Below are 26,467 nucleotides of genomic sequence, written 5' to 3'. Positions count from 1 at the left end.
CAAGAAACTGAACCGATCTTCAAATTTCTTCACAACCTTCCAAAGTATCCTTAGAATCACCTAGACTAGAGTGAGAAATTCTCAACACATGAGATAGATACAAAGAGAAGAATAATTGAAGATAATATTGAGGCTTAGAAAAGGACTTATGTTGTAGAGAGAATCTAAAACCTAAAGTATCCAAGCTAGATCTTCCGATCATTTGCCATATCGTCTTTTCAACTCACACTTAGTATTCCTTTTATAGGCTCACTTAGATCATTTATTTTAATTAAAAAGTCAACAAAATAATAGATAATATCAGCCATTAGGTCAAAATTCTCATGGGCTTTAGGCCCGAGAAATTTCCCATTTAATTATAAGCCTGTTGGACTTAAAATCAAGGTCCGTATTATTTTCTATTGATTTAATTAATTAAATAATTATTTAAATCCTTTATCAAATTAATTATTTATAATTTGAACCTTGATTTAAACTTATTTATTAATTTAGAAACAAATTTTTCTTAATTAATAAATCTTCCCTAAAATCTATTCTCTTCTCTAAATTGTATAATTTTGTGAAACTATCCAAAATTTACATGGTCAACTTTGATAATTCTAATTGATATTAAATCATTTAATTGAAACTATCTAGATGATTTTATCCAAGGTAAAGTTGGGACCATGGACCTATGAAATCAAGCTATAATAAGTTATCATAATTTAAAAAAATAATTTTACTAACTTATTAATTCCTCGTGACTCCACTAAAGACTCAGGATTGCACTCTTGAATTCATAGAACACTTTATAATCAATAGATACGTTATCAGTTATCCATTGTTACAACCATAATTATTACTCAATCCTCTATAGACGGTCTACAATGAGATGAGACTAAAATACTGTTTTACCCCTTATTGCATTTTTTCCTTAAAACACTTAGTTCCTTGTAAATGATATTCCAGTAATCTAATATTAATTATTGAAATGAGATCTCTATCATTTAGCACCTTGAACCAAACTAAAAGGAAACCATTGTTTTACTTATTCATCAAAAGCTATATATGTTCATCTCTATGATTAACACTCTGACTCAATTATACTTCAGAGTTCCCAAGATGTAAGTATGGGCTAGTCTGTAGGGTAAGCTGGTAACGAACAAGTCAAATAACTCAAATAATACAATCAATTAGAATACTAACCACTCAGAATTGAGATTTAATTGACCTATGATCAACTATATGATATGACTAGAATAGATAATAATGGTATGTTTACTTATCTTATCTATTATCAATATCGATCTAGTCCAATGTAAAAAATACATCCGATCTTATCTACTTTGCTAAAGTTCTGGAAAGAACATAACACTACAATGTGTAAGTAGATCGTATCATAGATTGGCAAGTCAATGTAAATCTTGTGCACTGACTAATGTTAGGACTAACTTATATCTGTACATGACCAAGCCAAAAATGATTTCTATTCTTTTATTGATAATGAAATGAGATTACAAAGAAATTGGGTTTTAATTAGGGCATAAAACCCCAAAAAACTCCCATTTACACTAATTGAAACTATTGACACGACTTTTTGCCAATAGGAGATTAAGAAATCTAATAAGGATATTAGTGCTTATTTGTAAATTGTAATGAGATAATAAGAACCCTTCTGTACACACTATACTTTTATGTGGTTAAGTGGTTAAAATCCACCTAGTCCACGGGACAGTGTTATTTCTTTTCTCTCACAATTTCTGCATAGTTTCAGAAATACAAAAGGTAATCCCCTTCCTTGTCTATTATCCCTGATATTTATAAGGGAATTTCCTGGATAGGTTTGGGTAACTGTGTGAATAAATATGATATAAATTTAATACAGATTATTCCCATTTAAATTGGGATATGATTTGATAACAGAATAGAATACTCCTACTATCTCAGAGAATAAATGATAAATAAGCAACACAGCCTGGCATTAATGAGCGTATAAAGAGCCTCAGAGTCTCTTGGGATCCTTCAGTATGCGTTTTAACCATGTTTTCATGAGCTAAATATTTTCATCGAGCTGGTGTTCAAAGATTACTTGACCTTTAGCTTGGATCAAGCTTAGAGCGTCCAAAGGAGGATCTTGCCATTATAGGTCTCGAACTAGATTGTTATCCTAAGAGGCGGTCTGATAATAACCTATATGTCGTGTTGTGAAATCCCAACTCGAGCTGCCCACATCATTTTTAGCCAGATTTTCTACTTGGTTACTTTCCCATGTATTCATATGCCAGCTGTACCACGAGCTGAGTGACTAGACTGGTGCCAATTTTTAGGGTACAACGTTTCAGTATGCGTTCTAACCATATTTTCATGAGCTAAATAATTTCATCAAGCTGGTGTTCAAATATTACTTAACCTTTAGCTTGGATCAAGCTTAGAGCATCCAAAGGAGGATCTGGCCATTATAGGTCTCGAATTGGATTGTTATCCTAAGAGGTGGTCTGATAATAACCTGTATGTCGTGTTGTCAAATCCCAACTAAAGCTGCCCATATCATTTTTAGCCAGATGTTCTACTTGGTTACTTTCCCACGTATTCATATGCCAGCTACACCACGAGCTGAGTGACTAGACTCATGCTAATTTTTAGGGTGCAACATTTCAGTATGCGTTCTAACCATGTTTTCATGAGCTAAATAATTTCATCGAGTTGCTGTTCAAAGATTACTTAACCTTTAGCTTGGATCAAGCTTAGAGTGTCCAAAGGAGGATCTGACCATTATAGGTCTCGAACAGGATTGTTATCCTAAGAGGTGGTCTGATAATAACCTGTATGTCGTATTGTCAAATCCCAACTTGAGCTGCCCACATCATTTTTAGCCAGATGTTCTACTTGGTTACTTTCCCACGTATTCATATGCCAGCTGTACCTCGAGTTGAGTCACTAAACTCGTGCTAATTTTTAGGGTACAATGTTTGCATTCCAAGCATCTGTTCGTGCTTGATGTTGTCACTTTCTGACATGCACAATAGGGGCTTTTAGGCTTTTTCCATGTAAAATCGTGCCTATCTGCTACTCAAGTACTGAACACGTGGGAGTCTATAATTGGAGTCCATTCGGGTTTTGAGGACTATGACAACTGTCCTGTCAAATTTTGTTGTTGTATGGTTCATTTAATCTTGGCCTTTGGATATCGAGCTAACCCAATCGGATGGCCCGAATTAATTCCCATAATTTACGTATAAATAGGGTGATCAGACTTGAACCCTTACCACCTTTTCATTTCAAAATTCTGCCAAAAACCTTCGTCGCTTTTCAGACTCCTAGAAGCTTTCAAGGAGCTCCCTGTGGACGTATCGACATTTTCTTTGAATTAATCATATAAACTGTAAGTATTTCCTCATCTGGTTTGAATCTTTCAATTATTTATTTTCCAGTGAGCTTTTTTACTTCGAAACATATTCTTTGCTCAATATCTTTTAGGCTACGTCTGAGTGTAAATAGGAAATAGGGTTCAATTTAGGCTAAATGAACGATACTAGGCTTGTTTAGAAATAAGGTATTCATAAAACTGGGCAAATATCCTAGGTTTTACAATGAAAATGATATTGGTAAATTGATTAGAATACATGTTTGGATGTAGAAGCCTAAAGGATTTTAGGTTTGGTTCTGGGTAGCTTAAGGGTCACGATTCCTTAAGCAGTTTTGCATTAAACCGCTTTCAAAAGAAAAGTAGTGGGTCTGACGAGTATGACACACAAATCCCAAAGTATCCGGGAATTTCATGAATTCAAAGCGCGTGGCCTAGGACCACGTGTGGAACCATGCATTGAGGCTAGAACACAACTTAGCTTGTGTAAATTTTAAATCCCAAAAGTAAACAACTTAAACCCTTATATTTTCGTACTTGTATCACCGTAGTTAGTAATTGTCTTAGGTCGCCACTAGTAGGCCACTTTTTCGTTAGGCAAGCTAAATCATGGCCTCCCAAAGAAAAATGCCGCAAGATCCTCTACTCAGAGCAAGAATAAGGGCAAGCAGGTTGCCTATGACTCTCCAACTCCTCACTTCAGCCCTGTGGTGGAGAGGGAACTCATTGTCAACCCCAATGCATTCTTTGAGGTCGAGCACATAGTGTCCCGGATAACGTCACAGGGGAAAGTGAACAAGTTCCTACTGAGTCATGGGATTGAGAAGGAAGCTAATGGCCTCCAGGCTCGGCCTCCGTTGGAATGAAGGCAGAGCTACGCCCCTCTCCAAGATGACTATGGGGCGTGGAGTGATGATCACTTGAAGGTAGGTGCCTTCCTCCCACTGGACCAATACTTCGTAGATTTCCTAAACTACGTTAGACTGGTTTTCTTCCAACTCCTGCCAAATTCATATCGACTTTTGGCAAGGTTAAAATATCTATTCCTGAGGCACGAGTGGGAGGTCCCCACTCCAGTAGAAATTATGTATTTCTTCTGCCTCAAGGTCAGTCCCGACCAGAAGGGGCGAGGTGATGGTTTCTACTACCTCACCTTTTTTCCTAACTCAGCCTCTGTCATCGACCTCCCCAGCAACCCAAATGACAATAAAGACTTATTATTTATGTCAAATGGGTTCAAGAACTGCGAGCAGCGATACTTCAAACCCCTTTGTAATTCTTCTATTTTATGAATTCAACACGTGAAATTATTTATCACTTTCACACATCTTTTTTTTGTTTAAGTATTCTGACTGAGTTCTTTCTTTGTTCAACTATATTTACAAGGACATGGCAGTTTGAGACCCTTGGGGGTCAATATGAGACTTTGTCTAGTCTTCCTCTGAGGGAGAAAAACTTCTGTCAGGTGGTGAACGATGCCACCATGGTTGCATGCACCCTGATCAATAAGGGCCAGACACTGGCTCTCAGGACCCTAGATCTGCTTCCTATCATCCCTGAGCTCCCCCACCTCAAGAAGCCTTGCCAACCAATAAAGACATCAAGGAGGGAAGACGTGGCACCACTAGTGTGTAAAAGGCAAGCTCCTAAAGACAATTAGGGGTCTGATCTAGAACGAGCTGCGTCCGGGGCAGCAGCCGGCCCCTCCGGCCAAGGTAACCCATACAGAGAGTTAGATTGGGCTGCTGCTAGTTTTAGGCTAATTCGCTTCAATCCTAACTAGCTCGTTTGTGCCATCATACCGACCCACACCTAAACACAACCCTCCTTCAGTGTGTGGAACATTTGGTGGTACGCTATGACCACAGCTACCCCAAAGGTACCATTGTTGTTGACAACACTCTCAATTTTAGGTCAACCATTTTTGAAGAGTACGAGAGAAACCGTAGGACCTGGCCTTCCTTGCGTCACGGTGTATATGCCCCTGGTTTTAGGCAGTATGTAGATGGTCCAGCCACGAAGAAGGACCTAAACCACCTAGGACTCAAGAGGTAATAATTTTACATTCTCCCCCACCTCCATTAATACAAGAGTTAGAGGTTGTGCCTAGCCCAGTCCATAATCCTCCCCTAGCTCGGAGGGTAGGGTTCTTACTCTTTTTCTTGCCTTTATATTACTTTGAATAATTATTTCTTATATCTGAACCTTCTGCTCGTTATTTTTGAGGCAAAAAGATGGAGCTGCCAGATGCCCCGGGTTTGAGGGGTGCTTTTAAGGCTGGTGGGACTGGAGCTGGTTCTGTGGTGAAGAGGGCCAGATTGATAAAGAAACAAACTCCCAACACTGGAGCAACCACCGAGTCTCAAGTTAAAGACAAAGGTTCCAACTCCACCTGGATGCAGCCACAAAAATCCTTCCCCTTAGGTCCAGTGAAAACAGTCATGGTTCATCAAGCTCCACCTCCTCTTCCTCGGCCTGTACCTACCTCAATTCCTCAAGTGATCCAAGGCGAGGCTCCCACCGTCTAGATCCCAGTCAAGCCACTCGACCTGGCCAGGATCCCCGAGGAATTTTGGGGTACTGTGTGCAAGATGGCGAGCCATATGGTTGGCCATGCCTACAGAGCCAATGCCAAAGACTTGAGGGCTATAGAGGAGCGTACTCCAGACGACATCCTCGAATCTCCTATGGGGATGAACCTCACATTGATTCCTTCTCACCCTTCTAACTTTTCTTTTTCTTTTCTCCTTAGTTTTTTTAAACTATTCTTGACTTTCCTTACCCTTTTGTAGTCTGTCCTGGCTCAATTTCGAGGAATTGCTCGGGTTAAAGCTAGGGATGAGGAGCTCCGAGCCGTCCTCATCACCGACCAAGAGGGCGAACAGTCTTCCATAGCCGCCCTGAATACTTCCCAGGAAGGCGAGAAAATTTCCAAAAATTAGGTCGTAGAAGTAAGTCATCGACTGGACCAGCTGTAGGTCAAGAACGAGGGGCTCCGAAAGAAGCTTGATGAGGACGAGGCCAAAGCCAAAGAAGAGGCTACAGAGTCATCGACTCAAATGGAGGAGATTCTTTACCGTTGCTGGGCTTTCAGCCGAGATGAAAACTTCTCCTTTATGCAACCAGAGTTATGGGAACCATATCTTGTCTGGTTCAAGATTCGCTTCCCACAAGAACCCTTGGAGACCATCGAAGCTTCTGACGCTACTGAGGGAGATGGCGAGGAGGTGACCTCTTCTGAGTGAGTTGACGGACCCCAGTGATTTAGTACTTTTGTTTTTATCTTTATGCTTCTGTAGTTAAGTATCTTGGGACCAAAACAATTGCCTTTGGGCTCAGGTCATGGTTTTTTCTCCTCGAGACAACAATACATTTTTGAATATATATCTAACTTGTGATTTATTTGTGTTCCCCTCAGTCTATTGTTTTCTCATGTTTGTGAATCCTTAGATTCTTGTACATTCGAAATCTTAGAGGTTGACTTTAGATCGGGATAGATTTTATTGATATCTTAGTTGTATCCAAGATTTTGCTCGCTTAATTGCGTCATACTTGTTAAGAATTAGGTCGTGGACCTGGTCGCATCCAAGGTTTTTCAATAAGATTAATAACATTGTACCTGTTAGGAATCAGACCTCGGACCTGGTCATATCTAGGGATTTTAGTGGGCTTAATAGCATTGTACCTGTTAGGAATCAGGCCTCAGATCTAGTTATATCCAGGGGTTTTTTATTTTTAAAAATTTCTCAAACTTAGTTCGTGTCGGAATTTTGAAAACCCGAGCTTTAAAAAGTCGTTGAATAATCAAAATTTCCAAACTCTAAGTTTAAAAACTCTCTTTGGTTATGTGCCCCCAAGCAACCAGAACTTATAAATGCTCTAGGTTGCTTTTACAAAGTGAGCTCGTGGTAACAAAACGATAAAATTGATTATTTAATAATCCAACTATTATCAAACTTAAATGGCTCTTATAAACAAGCCTTACATAAACAGTAACTTCGAAAACATTAAAGACAACAAAATTATTAATAATACTCTTTTAGGTATAGGGCATTCCAGGTCCGCATTATTATTTCTCCACTTAGCCAGGCTAGCTTGAAAGTCCCTTTGCGCATGATCTCCATGATCTTATATGGTCCATCCCAGTTCGGCCTTAACACACAATCCTTGGGATCTTTACTTGCTAAAAAGACCCTTCGGAGAACCAGGTCGCCCAATCCGAGTTTACATCCTTTCACCTCCGAATTGAAATAACAAGTGATTTTCTGTTGGTAATGGGCAAGCTGTAACTGGGATGCCTCTCATTTTTTTAATCAGATTGAGGGATCCACTAAGTAGCTCATGTTTATGATCCTGATCAAAGGTATTTTGTCTGTGGGTCGTCACCAGCGCCTTAATTGGGAGCATAGCCTCGCTTCCAAAGGTCAAAGAAAAAAGAGTATATCCTGTGGAGGTTCGATGTGAGGTCCGGTAGGCCTAGAGTACCTGTGGGAGCTGCTCAAGCCAAAAACCCTTGGCTTTGTCCAATCATTTCTTCAAGCTCACCTTCAGGGTCTTGGTTACGGTCTCGACCTACCCATTGGCTTGTGGGTATGCCACCGACGAGAAACTCTTGGTTATACCATATTTCTCACAAAAGTCTATGAAGAGATTGCTATCGATCTGAGTTTCGTTGTCTGAAACAATCTTTTTTGGGAGTCCAAATCGACATATGATATTCTTCACAACAAAGTCCAGGACTCTCTTCGAGGTGATGGTTGCTAAAGGTTCAGCCTCCACCCACTTCATGAAGTAGTTGATGGCGACAACAACATAACGAACTCCTCCTTTTCCCGTCGGCAAAGAACCAATTAAGTCAATTCCCCATGCTACAAACGGCCAAGGGTATGAGATCATGGTTAGCTCGACAGAAGCAGATTGGGAAACTATGGCGAAGCGTTGGAATTTGTCACACTTCTGCACATACGAGATCGAGTCCTTTGTCAGCGTGGGCCAAAAATAGCCCTTTCTCAGTACCTTTAGGGCTAGGTTTTGCCTCCTCAGCATGGTCTCCACAGAGGCCTTCATGTATTTCTTGCAAAATAGTATGTGCTTCCTCAGGCAGAACACATCCTAGGAGGGGCAGCGAATGCCCTCGTCAATATAGGATCCCTTAACCATAACATACTGTGGAGCATGATACAACAACTTTCTCGTGTCCTTTTGATCGTCAGGTTGTTTTCCGGTTGCGAGGTACTCCACTATGGGGGTCATCCAAGTAGGTTTTATGTCAATCATTCTGACCTCAACTATTTTTGCTATTATACTCAGGCTTTCCAAGAACTCCACTAGAACTACATTCAATGTATCTGCCTCTTTGGTGGTAGCAAGTTGAGCCAGAGCATCAACGTTGGAATTGTGCTCGCGGGGTACTTGCTCAACGAAGCTAAACTTGAACTCAGACAACTCACCCTTTACCTTAGCTAAGTAGGCTGTCATATTGATACCTCGAGCTTATTATTCCCCCAATATCTGATTGACTACGAGCTTAGAATCACTATAACATTGGATGGTTTTGCCTTTAGCTCTTTCGCCACCCTTAGCCCTGCTAATAAGGCCTCATATTCGACTTCCTTGTTGGACACTTCAAATATGAACCTGAGAGTTGTATGGAATCGATGCCCTTCAGGTGATATTAAGATTATCCCAGCTCTTGATCCATTTTCATTAGACGATCCATCAACGAAGATTTTCCATAATTCCTACACCGGCTCCCTTATTAGCTTGTCTTGAAAGCTTGTGCACTTGGCCACAAAATCAGCAAGGGCTTGGCTCTTAATTGGTGTCCGTGGCATATATAATATCTCGAACTGGATGAGTTTGATGGCTCATTGTAATAGACATCCCAACGTTTCAAGTTTTTACAAAACCTGCCTAAAAAGTTGGTCGGTTAAGATGGGAATAGAATGGGACTGGAAGTATGGCTTGAGCTTCCTTGAAGCCAAATTGAGATAGAACACAAGCTTTTCTATCAATTGGTACAGTGATTCAGCCCTGAGAAATCTCTTACTTACAGAATATACGAGTTTCTGTGCCCGATTTTCTTCTCGAACTAACACAACACTAACTGCATTTTCTGTCATGGCCAGATATAGGAACAAACATTCTCCAGTTGTCGGTTTTGATAGTACGGGGAGTTCAGCTAGATGCATTTTTAGGTCGTAAAATTCTTGTTCGCATTCTTTTGTCCATTCAAGCTTCTTGTTTCCTTTGAGCAAGTTGTAAAATGGTAGACACTTCTCAATGGATTTTGAAATGAAGCGGTTTTAGGCCACCACCTTTCCAGTTAGGCTTTGTACTTCCTTACGCGACCTAGGTGAAGGCATCTCTAACAACGATCTAATTTTTTATAGATTCGCCTCTATCCCCCTTGTGTTGACTATAAACCCCAGAAACTTTCTCGACGCAACTCCAAAAATGCACTTCTGGGGAATCAAATTCATGTCATACTTTCTCAATATGCTAAAATATTCTTCCAAGTTAGATACATGGTTACTGACAGTCTTTGATTTAACGAGAATATCATCGACATAGAACTCCATGTTTCTCTCGTTCTGGTTAGCGAACATTTTGTTGACTAACCGTTGGTATGTAGCACCAAATTTTTTAGCCTGAATGACATAACTTTGTAGCAATATACGTTATGCTCAGCCATGAAGTTGGTATGCTCTTGGTCTGCAGGGTTCATCACAATCTGGTTATATCCATAATAAACGTCCATGAAAGACATGAGCTTGGTAGTGAGAAACAGTCCTTAGGAAAAGCCTTGTTGAGATCAGAGAAATCAATACAAGTTCTCCACTTCCCATTTGGCTTCGAGACCAGCATAGGGTTAGCAACCCAGATCAAGTATTTTGCTTCCCTGATAAATCTGCATTTAAATAGGCGAGCAACATCTTCTTCTAATGCTTCAGATCGCATTGTCCCCAAAAGCCTTCAATTTTGGGACTTTGTAGGCACATTCTTGTCCAAGTTCAAAGTATGCATTATTATACTCGGACTGATTCCCACCCGATCCTCATGCGACCACGCGAAGACATCTGGGTTCTTCCTCAGAAATTCGACCAGCTCTTTATTCCTTTAAGCTTCAAGATTTTTTCCAACTTTGACAACTCTTGAAGGTAATTCTCGGTCGATATTTATTTCCTCGAGCTCTTCTATTGCTTTAAGCTCAGATCTAACTTCACCTACTCGCAGATCAATGTCATCCCATTGGGCAACCTTGTCATCTCCTTCTCGAGATTCTTCCATCCCACGGGTGTTGGGATTTTATGCCCTAATTAAAACCCAAATTCTTTGTAATCTCATTTTATTATCAATAAAAGAATAGAAATCATTTTTTGACTTGGTTAATCACTTTGCTCACATGTTTTATTTTCATGATTATTTGTTTAATATAAACTTCTATTAAATCCTGAGCATATAGCTAATCTTATTTATAGTGACGTAATAACAGTGGAATATAAATATGATTATATGTTCAAAATAAGTTAGTCCTAAGATTAGTCAGTGCACATGATTTACACTGACCTGCCAATCTACGATATGATCTACTTACACATTACAGTGTTATGTTCTTTCCAGAACATTAGCAAAGTAGATAAGATCAGATGTATTTGTTACATCGGACTGGACCGATATTGACAGTTGATAAGATAAGTAAACATACCCTTATTTTCTATTCTAGTCATATCATATAGTTGACCATAGGTCAATTCAATCTCAATTCTGAGTGGTTAGTATTCTAACTGATTGTATTATTTGAGTTCTTTGACTTGTTCGTTACCAGCTTACCCTACGGACTAGCCCATACTCACATCTTGGGAACTCGATAGTATAATTGAGTGGGACTGTTAATCATAGATATGAACATCTATAGCTTCTGATGAAGAAGTGAAATGATGGTTTCCTTGTAGTTTGGTTCAAGGTGTTAAATGATAGAGATCTCATTTCAGTAATTAAATTAGTTTACTGAAATATCATTTACAAGGAACTAAGTGTTTTAAGGATAAAATACAATGAGGGGTAAAACGATATTTTAGTCCTATCTCATTGTAGACCATCTATAGAGGATTGAGTGACAATTATGGTTGTAACAATGGATAATTAATAGCATATCTATATTTGTTATAGAGCGTTCTATGAATTCAAGAGTGCAATTCCGAGTCTATAGTGGAGTCACGAGGAATTAATAAGTTAGTAAATTTATTTGTTAGATTTATGATAACTTATTGGAGCTTGATTTCATAGGCCCATGGTCTCCATTGTACCTTGGATAAAATCATCTAGATAGTCTCAATTAATTGATTTAATCATCAATTAGAATTATCAAAGTTGGCCAGGTCAATTTTGGATAGTTTCACAGAGTTGTGTAATTTTGAGAAGAAAAGAGAAATTATGGCAGATTTATTAATTAAGATAAATTGGTATCTAAATTAATAAATAAGTTTAAATCAAGGTTCAAATTATAAATAATTAATTTGATAAAGGATTTAAATAATTATTTAATTAATTAAATCAATAGAAAATAATACAGGCCTTGATTTTAAGTCCAATGGGCTTATAATCAAATGGGAAATTTCACGGGCCTTTAGCCCATGATAATTTCGACCTAGGGCTTTAAAATGGCTATTATTTTATTGATTTTTTAATTAAATTAAATGGCCTAATTGAGTCTATAAAAGGAGTGCTTAGAGAGAAGTCAAAACAACATAAGTCACAAGTCAGATTTTCTGATAGTTTTAGATTCTCTCTAAACACAAGTCCTTTTCTAAGCCTCTTTGTTATTTTCTCTTCTTCTCTCTATATCTATCTCATGTGTTGAGAATTGCCCACACTAGTCTAGGTGGTTCTAAGGATACATTGGAAGATTGTGAAGAAAATGGAAGATCGGTTCAGTTTCTTGATAATACTCTGCGATAGAGAGGATACAAGAGTTAGAGAAACTGATGGAAGGACTCTTTAATTCCGCTGCGTATACTGTAAGTATTCTATTCTTTGTTTCTCTTTGAATTCAATTTTAGAAATATGTTTTAGGCTATCTCGTATTAATTTTTTTAATATTAGTATACATGAAAATAAATAAAGATCCTGTTTTTTCCAACTTTGACAACTCTTGAAGGTAATTCTGGGTCGATATTTATTTCCTCGAGCTCTTATATTGCTTTAAACTTGGATCTAACTTCACCTACTCCCAGATCAATGTCATCCCATTGGACAACCTTGTCATCTCCTTCTCGAGGTTCTTCCATCCCACGGGTAACATCCATTATCCGGGACTCCTCACCTCCTTCACCTATGACCATCGCTTGCTGCCCGTGTTGTGATTTTCCCTTCATAGCAATGCTGTAGTATTCTCTGGAAGCGAGATGGTCTCCTTTTACTGTGCATATCCCTAAGGTTGAGGGAAACTTCATTTCCAGGTGTCGGTTCGAGGTGATGGCCTCAAAAGCCATCAGCGCGGGTCATCCCAAAATCAAGTTATATGTAGTCGAACAATCGATTAACAATAACTAAAGTATTTTAGAAACAATTCGTGCCTCTTTTCCCAGTGTAACCACCATCCAATCGTCCCTATGGCTGTCGTCCCTTCACCTAAAAAATTTGTACAGAGTCATTGAGGTCGCCTTTAGATCGGTTATAGACAATCCCATCTTTTCCAAGGTGGACCTAAAAAGTACATTTACTGAGCTTCCATTGTCTACTAGTATCCTTCGCACCCTTTGATTGGTGAGCTGTACGGTTACCACCAGTGGGTCATTATGCGGGAATTGAATGTGGCTAGCGTCGTCTTCCGTGAAAATGATTGGTTTTTTTTCCAACCATTATTGTTTTGATAACTGCTGCTTTGGGAAAAATTACACATCGTTATGAGTTTTCAGCTCATTGATATACCTCTTTTGGGCCCTGCTGCTCATGCCCGCCAAATGAGGTCCTCCAGCAATAGTAGTTATATCTCCTTCTACTATTGGGGGAGGGTCCACTCGGTTCTGATATATCTAAGCTCTAGGCTGACCTATCGGGGCTTCCAGAGCTGGATGAGAATTCTGCCCGGAAGGTTGATTGGGAATAACTCGATTTCTAGCATACTAGGCTAATGGCCTAGCCCAAAGTAAAGTGTCATTGTTATCCTTCAGTTGTCGGCAATCATTGTGGAATCAGCAAAACTTTGAGGGATCTATCTTCGCCCTTTGATGCCTTAAAGGCTCTGGCTTCTTCCACGAGAGGCGGTTAGAATTTGCCAAGAAAATATGTTCCCAGGTGTCCATTAGGTCAGTTTAGGTGGCATAAACGGGCTTGAATTTCTCCACAGACTTGTTATTCGTTGTGCCATTCTGGTCGACCTCATCATTCCCCTTCCTCTTATTGTTTCCTGCCTAGTTATTTTGAGTAACAGGTTAAGTGGTAGCTGCAACACCTGTCATCGCTCCAGCGGGTTGGATAGGGGCCTGGCTGGTTCCTACGCAGCAGATCGCGCCTCTTCCAGGTTTATCCACTCCTGAGCTTGGGCCAAGAACTCATATACACTTTTAACTCATTTTTGTTGGAGTTCTTGTCATAGGTCGCCTCTCACCAGGATTCCTGTCCTAATCCCCAAGAGCTTGGAGCTATCATTAGCGTCCCTAGCTCGTGCTACAACATTGGAAAATCTGCTCAAATATGCTTTCAGGGATTCACCAGGTTGCTGTTTTACATTGGCCAAAGAATTTACCTCTAGACAGGTTGCCTGTGAAGCTCAGAATGCTCTCTTAAACTCAGAAGACAACTTCTTCCACGGGCTTATCAAATGTTTCTTGTACTTTTTAAACCACTGTCTGGCAAGTCCGACCAGAGTCGCAGGGAATAGGATACATCTTAGATCGAACCCAACGTTGTGGGCCATCATCATTGTGTTGAACATCCCGAGGCGGTCGGGTGGATTTGTGTTTCCATCAAATGTCAACATGTTCGACATCCTATAGCCAATAGGATACGTAGTTGCTGCAATGTTTGGAGCGAAAGGTTCGAGCTCACTACTAGAAATATAGGCTTTTACTTCAGTTTTTATACTGAGCATACAAAAAAACTGAAGTAAAATCCTTTTCAAACTCTTTTACTTCGCTTTTGAATTTGGCGCTTTGAAAAAAATTACATACTACTTCGCTTTTTTTAAAAACGAAGTTAAAAATTTAACGTGAAGAGGACCATGTTTGGTTGCACATGCCCGTGACTTCTGTTTAGAGATAATAAAGATGTGAAAAAAGGGCCAAGCCAAACGTGTCCCTTGTGCACTTTCCACTTCGGTTTTTACCTAAAAACTGAAGTAAAAGGTGCACAACCTAGCCCACCTCAGCCCCTTCTACTTCGGTTTTTAGGTAAAAACCAAAGTAGAAAGTGCATTTTCTACTTCGATTTTTACCTAAAAACTGAAGTAAAAGGGTTATATAACCCTCTTCCCCCACCCGAACAGTCATATCCCTCTCTCTCCTCTGTACAAAAAAACCCCAAAACCTCCATTAACAACTGTGAGCCAACACCATTTTCATTTTTCAAACCCTTTTTTTTTTGTTTTTCTTTATTTCTTACCACTTTCCTTCATTATAAACCGAAATATAGCCCCAAAATCTTTTTTTTTTTGTTTTTTAGAGAAAAAAAATACATTTGGCCGTGGGTATTAGTTCTCATGGTTTCTTGGTGTTTCTTGCCGGATTTTGACCGGAGCTTCGTCATTGCAAGGTGTTTTGGAGCTTCTGAAGAGGTATGGATTACTAAAATATTGTTTTGATGATAATTTTTTATTTTTCTATGTTTCTTAATTTTTTTTATTATTCAGAATTTTATAATTAAAATTATTAATATTTTGTTAACTTTTCTAATTATTTGTTTATTTTGGTAGGTTAAATAATGTGATAAAAATTTGGTTTATTATAAATATATATATATGTATATTAGTAAATTTTAGAAATTGTGACAAGAGATGAATTTGCCTTTTAAATATTTGAAAAAAATAAATAGCTTGAAGATGTTCAAAGTGTTGTTCATTAGTTTCTATAACTAGATTGATTTTTTATTTATTTATTGGTTTGATAATTAATTATGTAGTTTACTGATTATGTAAGTAATGTTTTAGCAGGGTCATCGATTGAGTGGCGAACTTTGTTATTCATTTTGAGTGAATTGAAGAGTAATATTGAAGGTTAGTTATTTTTTATTTTTATTTATATTACTACAAGATTGATGTATAAAGATAAGGCTAATTAAATCATGCATATTGGATTTAGTGAAAGTTATGTTTGAAAATTAGTGAAGTAGGCTCTGGGAAATTTGCGTGCTGTGGTGATATAAGGATGGATTCATTTATGCTTGATTATTGTGTTTGTTTGTGTTGTTTTTATAGGAAATTATGAATTGCGGTATGCTATAGAAACAGAGGATACTCTGCCGAATTTTTAAATTTTTTTATAAGACTAGAACCTAATAATGATGGATTCATTTATTGTGTTTGTTTGTGTTGTTTTTATAGCAAATTATGAAATTGCGGTATGCTATAGACACAGAGGATACTCTGCCAAATTTTTAAAAAAATTTATAAGACTAGAACCTAATAATGATGGATTCATCTATGCTTGATTATTGTGTTTGTTTGTATTGGTTTTATATGTAATTATGAAATTACGGTATGCTATAGAAACAGAGGAAACTCTGTTGATTTTTTTTAAAATTTTATAAGACTAGAACCTAATATAAGTTTTTTTTCTAACTTATTAGGAATTTAATATTGTTATTAGTATGGATAAATCATGGATGCTTGAGAGGAGAGAAACATCACTATTTCAAGATGGATTCAAAATTTTTTTAGAGTTTTGCCTAAAGAATTGTAGTGATCCACAAAAAATTTGTTGTCCTTGTATTGATTGTGGTAATGGAGTAAAGGAGAATATTACCATGATAAATGATTATGTATTTTGTCGGTGATTTGATATAAGTTATAGTAAATGGTATTGGCATGGAGAATTATTAAATGACGACCCATATCCATTAGGTAGGCAAGGTGTACGTGATTTTGAGAGTAATGATTTTGATGATCATACTATAGAATTGCTTGATGAAGCACAAGAAGAGTTTTTTCATAATCCAGAAAAATTTGATAGTATGGTTAGAGATGCAGATAGACAATTGTTCAGTGGTTGCAATAAACTAAGATTGGCAACAATGGTTAAATTTTATAACATAAAAGCAAAAAATGGAGTTAGTGATAAGTGTTTTAGTCAATTTTTAGCTGCTTTCAAGGAGATTTTGCCACTAGAAAATTGTTTTCCGGAGTCTACATATGAAGTAAAGAAAACATTAAGTTTGATAGGGTTGAAGTATGAGAAGATTCATGCATGTCAGAATGATTGTATTTTATATCTTAAGGAGTATGCAGACATGGACACTTGCCTAGAATGTGGTTTATCACAGTACAAACCTAACAAAAGTAAGGAGATTAGGAAACTTATTCCTCAGAAAGTGCTATGGTACTTACCTTTGATTTCACGGCTAAAGCGATTATATCGAAGTGCAGAATACTCTAAGAACTTAATATGGCACGAGACTGGATGAGTGAAAGATGGTAAACTCTGGCATCTTGCAGATTCACAGGCCTGGAAGAAGGTAGATTATATCAATCCAGAATTCAAAAATGAACCAAGACATCTTCGTCTCGGTTTAGTTGCTGATGGAGTAAACCCGCATAGATCTCTTAATAGTAGGCATAGTTCATGGCCTGTCTTCCTGGTTATGTACAATCTTCCTCCTTGGTTGGTCATGAAAAGGAAGTTTATGATGCTTTCATTAATGATTTCAGGCCCAAAAAAACCAGGACATGATATTGATGTTTATTTGGCACCATTAAATGATGATTTGAAAGAGTTGTATGAAAATGGTGTTGAGACATATGATGGTTTCAAAAAAGAAGTTTTTAATTTGAAAGCAGTGTTGTTATGGACTGTTAATGATTTTTTAGCATATGGTAACCTATTAGGTTTGAGCACAAAAGGTTACCAAGCTTGTCTAATTTGTTGCACCAACACAAGGGCCCGTTGCTTGTCAAATGGATGCAAAATGTGTTATATGGGTCATAGACGATATTTGCATTTAAGTCATCCTGATAGAAATAAAGAAAAAGCATTTGACGGTACTGTGGAACGAGACCTTGCTCCTTTGCCATTGTCAGGTGAGAAAATTCTTAAGGAAGTAGAAAGAGTTGACTTTAGGTATGGGAAGAAGAAAAAAAAAAAAAGTCAACAGATGTTTTCAAAGAAAATCAATTTTCTTTCAACTTCCTTACTGGAAAGATTTACTTGTTAGACATTGCTTGGATGTCATGCACATAGAAGAAAATGAATGTGAAAGTATAATCGGTACATTACTTGATATCCCAAGTAAAACCAAAGATGGTTTGTCTAGTCGTTTAGATCTTGTTGAGATGGGTATAAGACACCGCTTGGCACCTGAAGAAAAAGGTAAACGCACATATTTGCCTCCTGCTTGTTTTACATTGTCTAAAGAAGAGAAGCAAGCCGTATGTCAATCATTGGCAGAGATGAAAGTGCCTGATGGTTATTCATCGAATGTTCAAAACTTGGTGTCTATGCAAGATTTGAAGTTAATTGGAATGAAATCACATGATTGTCATATATTAATGCAACAATTACTCCCAATTTCCATTCGGTCATTTTTACCAAAAAGAGTTCGAGATAGTGTGACGGTACCTAGTTTGGATAAGAGCACGAGAAAAGAAGAAGGTTCTTATCACAGATTTGGACAAACAAATTGAAGCAAGAATTGTAAGTGGTTTCAAGCAAGTATTTTAAAGTAATGTAGGAATGATAAAGTTCTTATAAGTTACTAATATAAGCGATCACTAGTTTGTTTGACAGAATGAGTTGAAAGAAAAAGTTAGTAGTGGAGAAATCATTGCAAAGGGTCGGAATGACATATTAACGCAAGTTTAGGGACACCTGAGCACCCAGGGCGTGTTAGAGCACTTGGGTATGATATTATTTTTTATTTGTTGCATTTAACTTCATTCTACAATATTTTAGTTTTTAAATAATTGGGTTGATTATTGTAGGTCATTTGCGAAGATTTCGTCTGTCTTTGGAAGAAAACCAAAAATAGCAAAAGAAATGGCTAATGTTGTTAGTAAGAAAGATGCAGAAATTGCGAGGCTCAGAGCAGAACTTAAAGCTTTAGAGGAGGAAAGAGCTAAACAAGCAGGTGGGATAGATGATATGGATGAACATGACAACGATGACGAGCAGAATGATGAAGAATATCACACACCGTACATGTAGGATGACGTGCCTCCACAATTTACAATTGATATGTTACTTTGTTATGATAATATTCATAATGTGGTGGCAGAGGGTGTTATCATTGATGGGGTGGGTCCACTGACTATTCATGGTGTTCAACTGACAGACGAATACGCGAGGGTGCGAGTCACCAAAATGTGACAAGAGGATGCTAAAATCCCATGTTCTGTTGGGGAGCTACGCTATGTTCGAGATACCTGTGAAGTATTCATTCCTTGGCCAAAAGAATTAGTTATGACTGATCAGGTATAAAATAATTCTTTAATTTGTTACCTATTAAAATATATGTTGGTCCATTATTTTAATATTATTTTTACTTGATGTTGCGTAGGGTCCTCTAAAAAAGAAACCTCCTATGTCAAAAAGGCCATCCAAGGATAAGACGAACCGTAATTCTCTGACTAGCCCACATTTTTCATCAGCTGGGTCTCATGTCAATCCAGAAAACACTCTGATCGAAGGCCAACCATTTGTCGATCACATCATGAATCGCATCCATGTTAGCCTTCAGTTTATGGTGAGAGAATTTTGCAGAGTTAAAGGAATAAACACAGCCATCTCAATTCCAGTGGACCCATCATTCATGAATCACGAGTCAATCTTTATAACTTCAGAGGATGTGGAACAAGTTGCTACTTTGCATATGATTGGAGGCTCAGCAATGATATTCGGACTAAGGTATCCCTTCAACTAATTCTTTGGAATGATATGAAATTTAGAATGGTTATGAGTAATGCTCTGTGATCTATTGCAAATTTTCATAGTAAATTGAATTTTTACAGGTTCGGGTAGTCCTATTTATAGGGGAAGCTCTGCCGGAATTTTTCAAAAATATTTAACACTTAAGAAAATTTTGCAGATGCATTTGGGAGTCCCTATTTCCAAATCAGCATGTCTTTTACAAGTTTTTTGACATTGAGCATCTTAGCATTAATAATGTTAACGATGTAGAACAATCAACCATTGACTTGGCAAATTGGTTCATGACCATGGATAGAGTTGGTCAACTATACTTTATACCTTGGAACATACGATAAGAAATACTATAAACTTTTCTTATTTGATTATTCATATATTAAAAATTTAATTATTTTATTTAACACGCTTATTATTTTAGGGAACATTGGATGTTGGTGATTGCTATGCCAAAAGGAAAAATTGTGTTCTTGGATCCACTGAAAGCACACAAACGTCCTGCAGAAATTGATTCAATGATAATGAGGTAAGTTTTAAATTCTTAAAAATATTTCTTAATATGCAACAACTATTACATGTTACTACATTTTAATAACTTTTGTTAATTTTCTTTTTAAATAGTGCATATTATAAGGCTTCTTCCAATGAATTACTCGGAAATCCTACAAAGATATTCAATGTTTCATGTCTAAGACAACCACAAAGTCATGAATGTGGTTTTTATGTGTTGAAGTACATTAGAGATCTTGTATGGGCATCAAATGCAATAGAAACCTTAAAAGAAAAAGTAAGTTCATTTTTTATAACTTATTTTTGTATCGATAATCTATAAAATTAATTTATATTTATTAATTTTACAGTTTGATGAGAAGAAGCAATATTGTGAGATTGTAGACCTCTTGCCAATCCAACATGATGGTTAGGACGATTGATGACATACATTTATCAGTAAGCCTATTTTCTTTATAAGTTCGTTTAGTTGTAAGTTTAGTTTTATGTAAATGTATTAATGTTAAGGCTAGCTATCTTACTTAAGTACTTGTGTTTTATATGCTTATGTATGACATTTCTAATTAATGAAAGTTAGCATATTTTCACTCAAAAAAAATTCTTAACCAATTCCAATTGTAAAAATATATATAACTATAAATTTATATAATTAGACTGTTGAAAAAAATTAGGCCCAAAAAAAAAAAAATATATATATATAATTAGACCATTTAAAAAAAAATAGGCCAAAAAATATATATATAAATAGAATTGGACCATTTAAAAATAATAAGAAATAATTATTAAAAAAAAGGGACACTTTCTACTTCGGTTTTTAGGTAAAAACCGAAGTAAAAGGTGCACTTTCCACTTCGGTTTTTACCTAAAAACCGAAGTAAAAAGTGCCCAGGATGGATGCGTACCCCACTTTCAACTTCGGTTATTATGTAAAAACAAAGTAGAAAGTGGGGATTCTACTTCGCTTTTTAACTACTTTTTACTTCTCTCCGAACTACTACGGTTGCAAATTTTAGCGAAAATCAAAGTAAATCAAGCTTAAAAATCGAAGTAAAAGCCTTTTTTTCTTGTTGTGGCTCCGCACCTGAGTTGTAATCATCAATTCACTTTCCAGAAAAGAGCCTCTTCATTTGATACTCGATCAAGGCCAATCGCTCAAGGGTTAGGTCCTTGGTCTCTAGGTTAGCTAGGGGTTGTTCAACAGCTCCCATCTTATTGTACGCATTCGATGGGTTGTTGTCCCTCCAAGCTCGAGCTTGGTTAGGTCGGACATTCCCATTGTCGCGTACGATAGACATGCCTCTCTTGTGTCGAGTATAGCTCATACTTCATTGTGAGCTGGATACCTTCTTTTTGAGTTCAAATGATCGCATAGGTTAGGCTATGGATCGTACCGAGGACTTTGCACTGAGCTCAAGTGATTTCTCAGGTCATTTTCGAACCTGCCTCCACGCTGGCTCCCCGTCCAGTAACTCCCATTTACAAAACTTACATCCTATGGCTAAGATCAAGGACCTAGATTCTCAGCACGTGCCCATGGGGCGTAAGTATCTACTGATGGGGGAGGATTTCTCCAACTATTCCCACGAGCTGCAACATCTCGTTGTGGGCGTGGTGGTGTAGGATGTCTAACCGGCGATGAAGGATGTCTTATCGGTGAGGCTATCCTCGTTCCATCAAGATGAACCAAATTTGCCCACCTTGACTCTTCCCCAATGTCACGAGTTCTCTGTACCTGGGGTTTTGCTCACTGCACAAGTGGATTCGCTGGGGAATTTTGTTTCCCTAAACTTGTCTCAGCTTGCCCTGACGGGTTGTTGTGAGCGTTCCTGGGAATCTGCGTGGAAGGCACGGAGCTAGGGGTCGTAGTTCTAATCGATCGACTGACATGCTGATGCTGATTCTTGTGGTGACTAGTGGTCTGAGAACTTCGATGGTTTCGCTCTGAAGGTACAGAGACCGAAGTAGCGGTCCTGACAGAATGACTAGGATTGGACAGTTTATTCACGTGGGACTTATGAGACCCACTTTTCTCCTTTCCGACATTAACGTCGGCTGCAAGAGGGGGTAACTGAGCCAGAACCTCATCGATTTGTCTGTTTTCCCTTTCGAGATGGCTCCTTAATTGGGCATTCTCCATCTCGATGGTAGTCAAATATCCTGGATTAGGATTTGGTAGGAGTGACGCTGAACTCCCAACGTCGTCCTGGCCCACTGGTTGCTTCTCAGGATGTTGTTGAACATCTGGGCCCCTTTCAGTGGGAACAGCGGTATGATGGGCCTCTTGCCCACCAGGCTGCCCCATTTTATTGTGATCCATCAATCGAGTAAGCACCATGATGAATGTCGAATGAAGTTTGTAAAGCACTAACTTCCTCTTAATGAAAGCACCTAACTGTTGACACAGTTTTTCACCAACAGAAGATTAAGAAATCTAATAAGGATATTAGTGCTTATTTGTAAACCGTAATGAGATAATAAGAACCCTTTCTTACACACATAATTTTTACGTGGTTCAGTAGTTAAAATCTGCCTAGTCCACGAGATAGTATTATTGCTTTTCTCTCACAATTTATGTAGAGTTTTAATAATACAAAAGGCAGTCCCCTTCCCTGTCCATTATCCCAGATATTTATAGGGGAGTTTTCTGGACAGGTTTGGGTAATCGTGTAAATAAATATGGTATACATTTAATACAGATTATTCCCATTTACATTGGGATATGATTTGATAACAGAATAGAATATACTCCTGCTATCTTGGATAATAAATGATAAATAAGCAACACAACCTAGGCATTAATGAGCGTATAAAGAGCCTCCGAGTCTCTTGGGATCCTTTAGTATGCGCGCTAACCAGATTTCCATGAGCTAAATAACTTCATCGAGCTAGTGTTCAAAGATTACTTGACCCTTAGCTTGGATCAAGCTTAGAGCGCCCAAAGGAGGATCTGGCCATTATAGGTCTCGAACTGGATTATCATCCTAAGAGGTGGTCTGATTACAACCTGCATGTCGTGTTGTCAAATCGCAAATTGAGCTGCCCACATCATTTTTAGCCAGATGTTCTACTTGGTTACTTTCCCACGTACTCATATGCCAGCTGTACCACGAGCTGAGTGACTAGACTCGTGCTAATTTTTAGGGTACAACAGAAACTAATTCCTTAATTCTACTAATCTTATTTCTTTGATATGCTTATCAAGTGTAGCTTCTGGTAGTGTCTTTGTAAACGAATCTGCAAGTTTGTCTTCAGATGCAATCTTCATAACCTTCACATCTCCCCTAGCCACATATTCTCGAATTATGTGATACTTCCTTTCTATATGCTTGCTCCTCTTATGACTTCGAGGTTCTTTGGATTTGGCTATTGTTCCTGTGTTGTCACAAAACAACACAAGTGGTTTATCCATATCTGGAATAACACCAAGATCTATATAAAACTTCTTTAGCCAGACTATTTCCTTAGCTGCTTCAGACGCAACTATGTACTTAGCCTCCATTGTGGAATTAGAGATTGCAGACTGCTTTACACTTCTCCATATCACAGCTCCACCCTCAAGAGTAAACACTATTCCAGAAGTAGACTTCCTGTCATCAACATCAATTTGAAAATATGAATCGCTGTAGCCTACAGGGTTCAGAACACCACCGTTGTAGACTAACATATAACCTCTAGTCCACCTAAAATACTTCAGAATATGCTTAGCTACTATCCAATGTTCTAGTTCTAGGTTTGACTGATACCTGCTAACTACTCCCACTGCATAGCACATATCTGGTCTAGTACACAACATAGCATACATCAGACTTCCAATTGCAGATGCATAAGGAACTTTTCTCATTGTATCTTTCTCTTCAGGAGTTTGGGGAGACTCCTTCTTTGAAAGATGAATTCCATGCGGGACGGTAGACGTCCTTTCCTAGAATTTGTCATTGAGAAACATTCAAGCACTTTTTTAATGTAAGATGCTTAAGATAGAGCTCAGAGTTTGTTAACTCTATCCCTAATGATCTAGATACCAAGAACATAACTTGCTTCACCCAAATCCATCATCTGGGATTGAGTGCTCAGCCAATTCTTCAAAATCTAATAATTTCTTAACATTGTTTCCAATGAGTAAGATATCATCTACATAAAGAACCATGAATAACACTATTTAATTTTCCTTCAGTTGGTAAACACAAGGCTCATCAATATTTTGGTCAAAGCCATAGGTTTTGATTATTTCATCAAACCTAAGATTCCAGGAACGAGAAGCTTGCTTAAGTTCATAAATGGACCTATTCAACTTGCAAACCTTTCCTTCTTGTCCAACATCTTTAAATCCTTCAGACTAATCCATATAAATGTCTTCGTCAAGCTTCCTGTTAAGAAAAGCTGTATTGACGTCCATTTTCCAGATCTCATAGTCGAGAGCGGCTGTTATGGATAGGAGGATGCGAATGGACTTGAGCATGGCCACCAAACTAAAAGCTTACTCATAGTTCACACCTTCTCTTTGGGTATAACCTTTTGACACTAGTCGACCTTTATAAGTTTCAATATTTCCATCAACACCTCGTTTCTTCTTGTAGATCCACTTGCACGCAATGGCCCTAAAGTCACTAGGTGCTTCCACAAGATCCCAGACAAAATTTGAGTACATGGACTCCATTTCCTGCTTCATGGCTTCAAGGCATAGTTCATTTTCAGAGCTAGCTATTGCGTGTTTGAAAAACAATGAATCATCGTCACTATTGTCACCAACAACCACATTGGTTTTACCATCCAAACCATAACAAAATGGGTTCCTAGAAACCCTTCCACTACGACGAGACTATGTGACTATTTGCTCAGGAACAGTGGTACTTTCTTCATTTAAATTGACTTGCATCAGTTGAACATGAAGAGTGAGAATTTCATCATTAACTTGCGTTGATGACGATGGAACATTTGTTGGAGTCAATTCTTCAACCATCACATCTAAAACTACTTTGCTGCGCGGTTTGAAGTTTTGGACAGAGTCATTTTCCAAAAAAGTAGCATTTGTAGAAGTAAACACTTTCTTTTCTGGATGACAATAGAATAGTCCACCCCGAATGCCTTTAGGATAGCCAACAAACATGCAAACTTTCGTTTGCAGTTCTAGCTTTCCTTCCTTTTTCCTCAGGACATGGGCGGGACACCCCCAGATTCTAAAATGACATAAGCTAGTTTCACGACCATTCCAGCGTTCTAAAGGTATTTTGGGGATTGATTTGGACGGTACGACATTTAGAATGTCGTTCGCAATTTCAATTGCATGTCCCTAGAATGAAGTTAGCATAGTTGCGTAACTAAGCATGCATCTAACCATTTGCAATAAAGTTCTATTCCGATGTTCTGCTACACCATTTTGTTGCAGAGTACTCGAGGTAGTAAGTTGTGATAAAATCCCAAGTTCAGTTAATTGATCTTGGAACTGCATATCCAAATATTCTCCACCCCTATCCAATCGCAAGATCTTTAACGTTTTACCTAATTTGTTTTGAGGCATAGCTAGGAATTCTTGAAACTTTTGAAAATATTTTTGATTTCCTACGCATTAGGTAAAGACATGAGTATCTAGAGTAATCGTCAGTGAAAGTGACGAAATACTCAAAAACACCCCTGGCTTGTACATTCAAAGGTCCACAAACATCTGAATGAACAAGTCAAAGTGGTTCCTTGGCCCTATCACCCTCTGCAAAGAATGGACTCTTGGTCAGTTTTCCTTCTAGACAAGATTCACAGACAAGTAATTCACCTAAGGTGAATTCCCTCAAAGGCCCATCCTTTGTAAGTCTTTGAATTCTATCATAGCCAATGTGACCTAGTCTCAAATGCCATAAATACGTCATGTTATCGTTATCAATCTTCTGACGTTTATTGGTCCTAGGTTTAGCTACTTTGAATAAATCATTATTAAGAGCGAAGGGAACATTAGGTCGCAGAATATAAAGCCCGTTTTCCAAACATGCAATACACAATAGTGATCCATTGAAAGAAATAGATATATTAGAACTTGTGAAAGTCATAACAAATTGTTCTAATTGCAACATGGAAACTAAAATTAAATTTATAACAAAATCCATAATAAAAAAATACATCTTTCAAAATTAAATATTTATTTCCAAACGTTAGGTGAGCTCTTCCTATAGCTTCAACCGTAACGAATGCTCCGTTCCCAATTCTAAGCTTTAAGCCGCCTTCATTCACTTCCTCCCACGATTCAAGAAGCTGTAAAGAGTTACAAACATGGTTAGTAGATTCAAAATCAATAATCCACACAGATTTATGATTCTCTAAAACACATGTTTCTAAGATATATGAACTATAATCATTACCTTTGTTTTTCGCTGCTACAAACTTGGGGCAATATTGTTTCCAATGCCCCTTCTCTTTGCAGTGAAAGAACTTACCTTTAACTTTCATGTTTTTATTTTTATTCCCTTTAGGCGTCTATGCAATTGGTTGTGCACTCGTCTTTGTAGCCTTTGCAGGCCTGGGGTTGTTGTTTTGTCCATCTTTCCTCTTCTTTACA

The sequence above is a fragment of the Humulus lupulus genome, chromosome X, assembly GCF_963169125.1.
Source record: "Humulus lupulus chromosome X, drHumLupu1.1, whole genome shotgun sequence".
In the NCBI taxonomy this organism is placed as follows: Eukaryota; Viridiplantae; Streptophyta; class Magnoliopsida; order Rosales; family Cannabaceae; genus Humulus; species Humulus lupulus.
Note: the sequence above shows the minus strand (reverse complement) of the source record.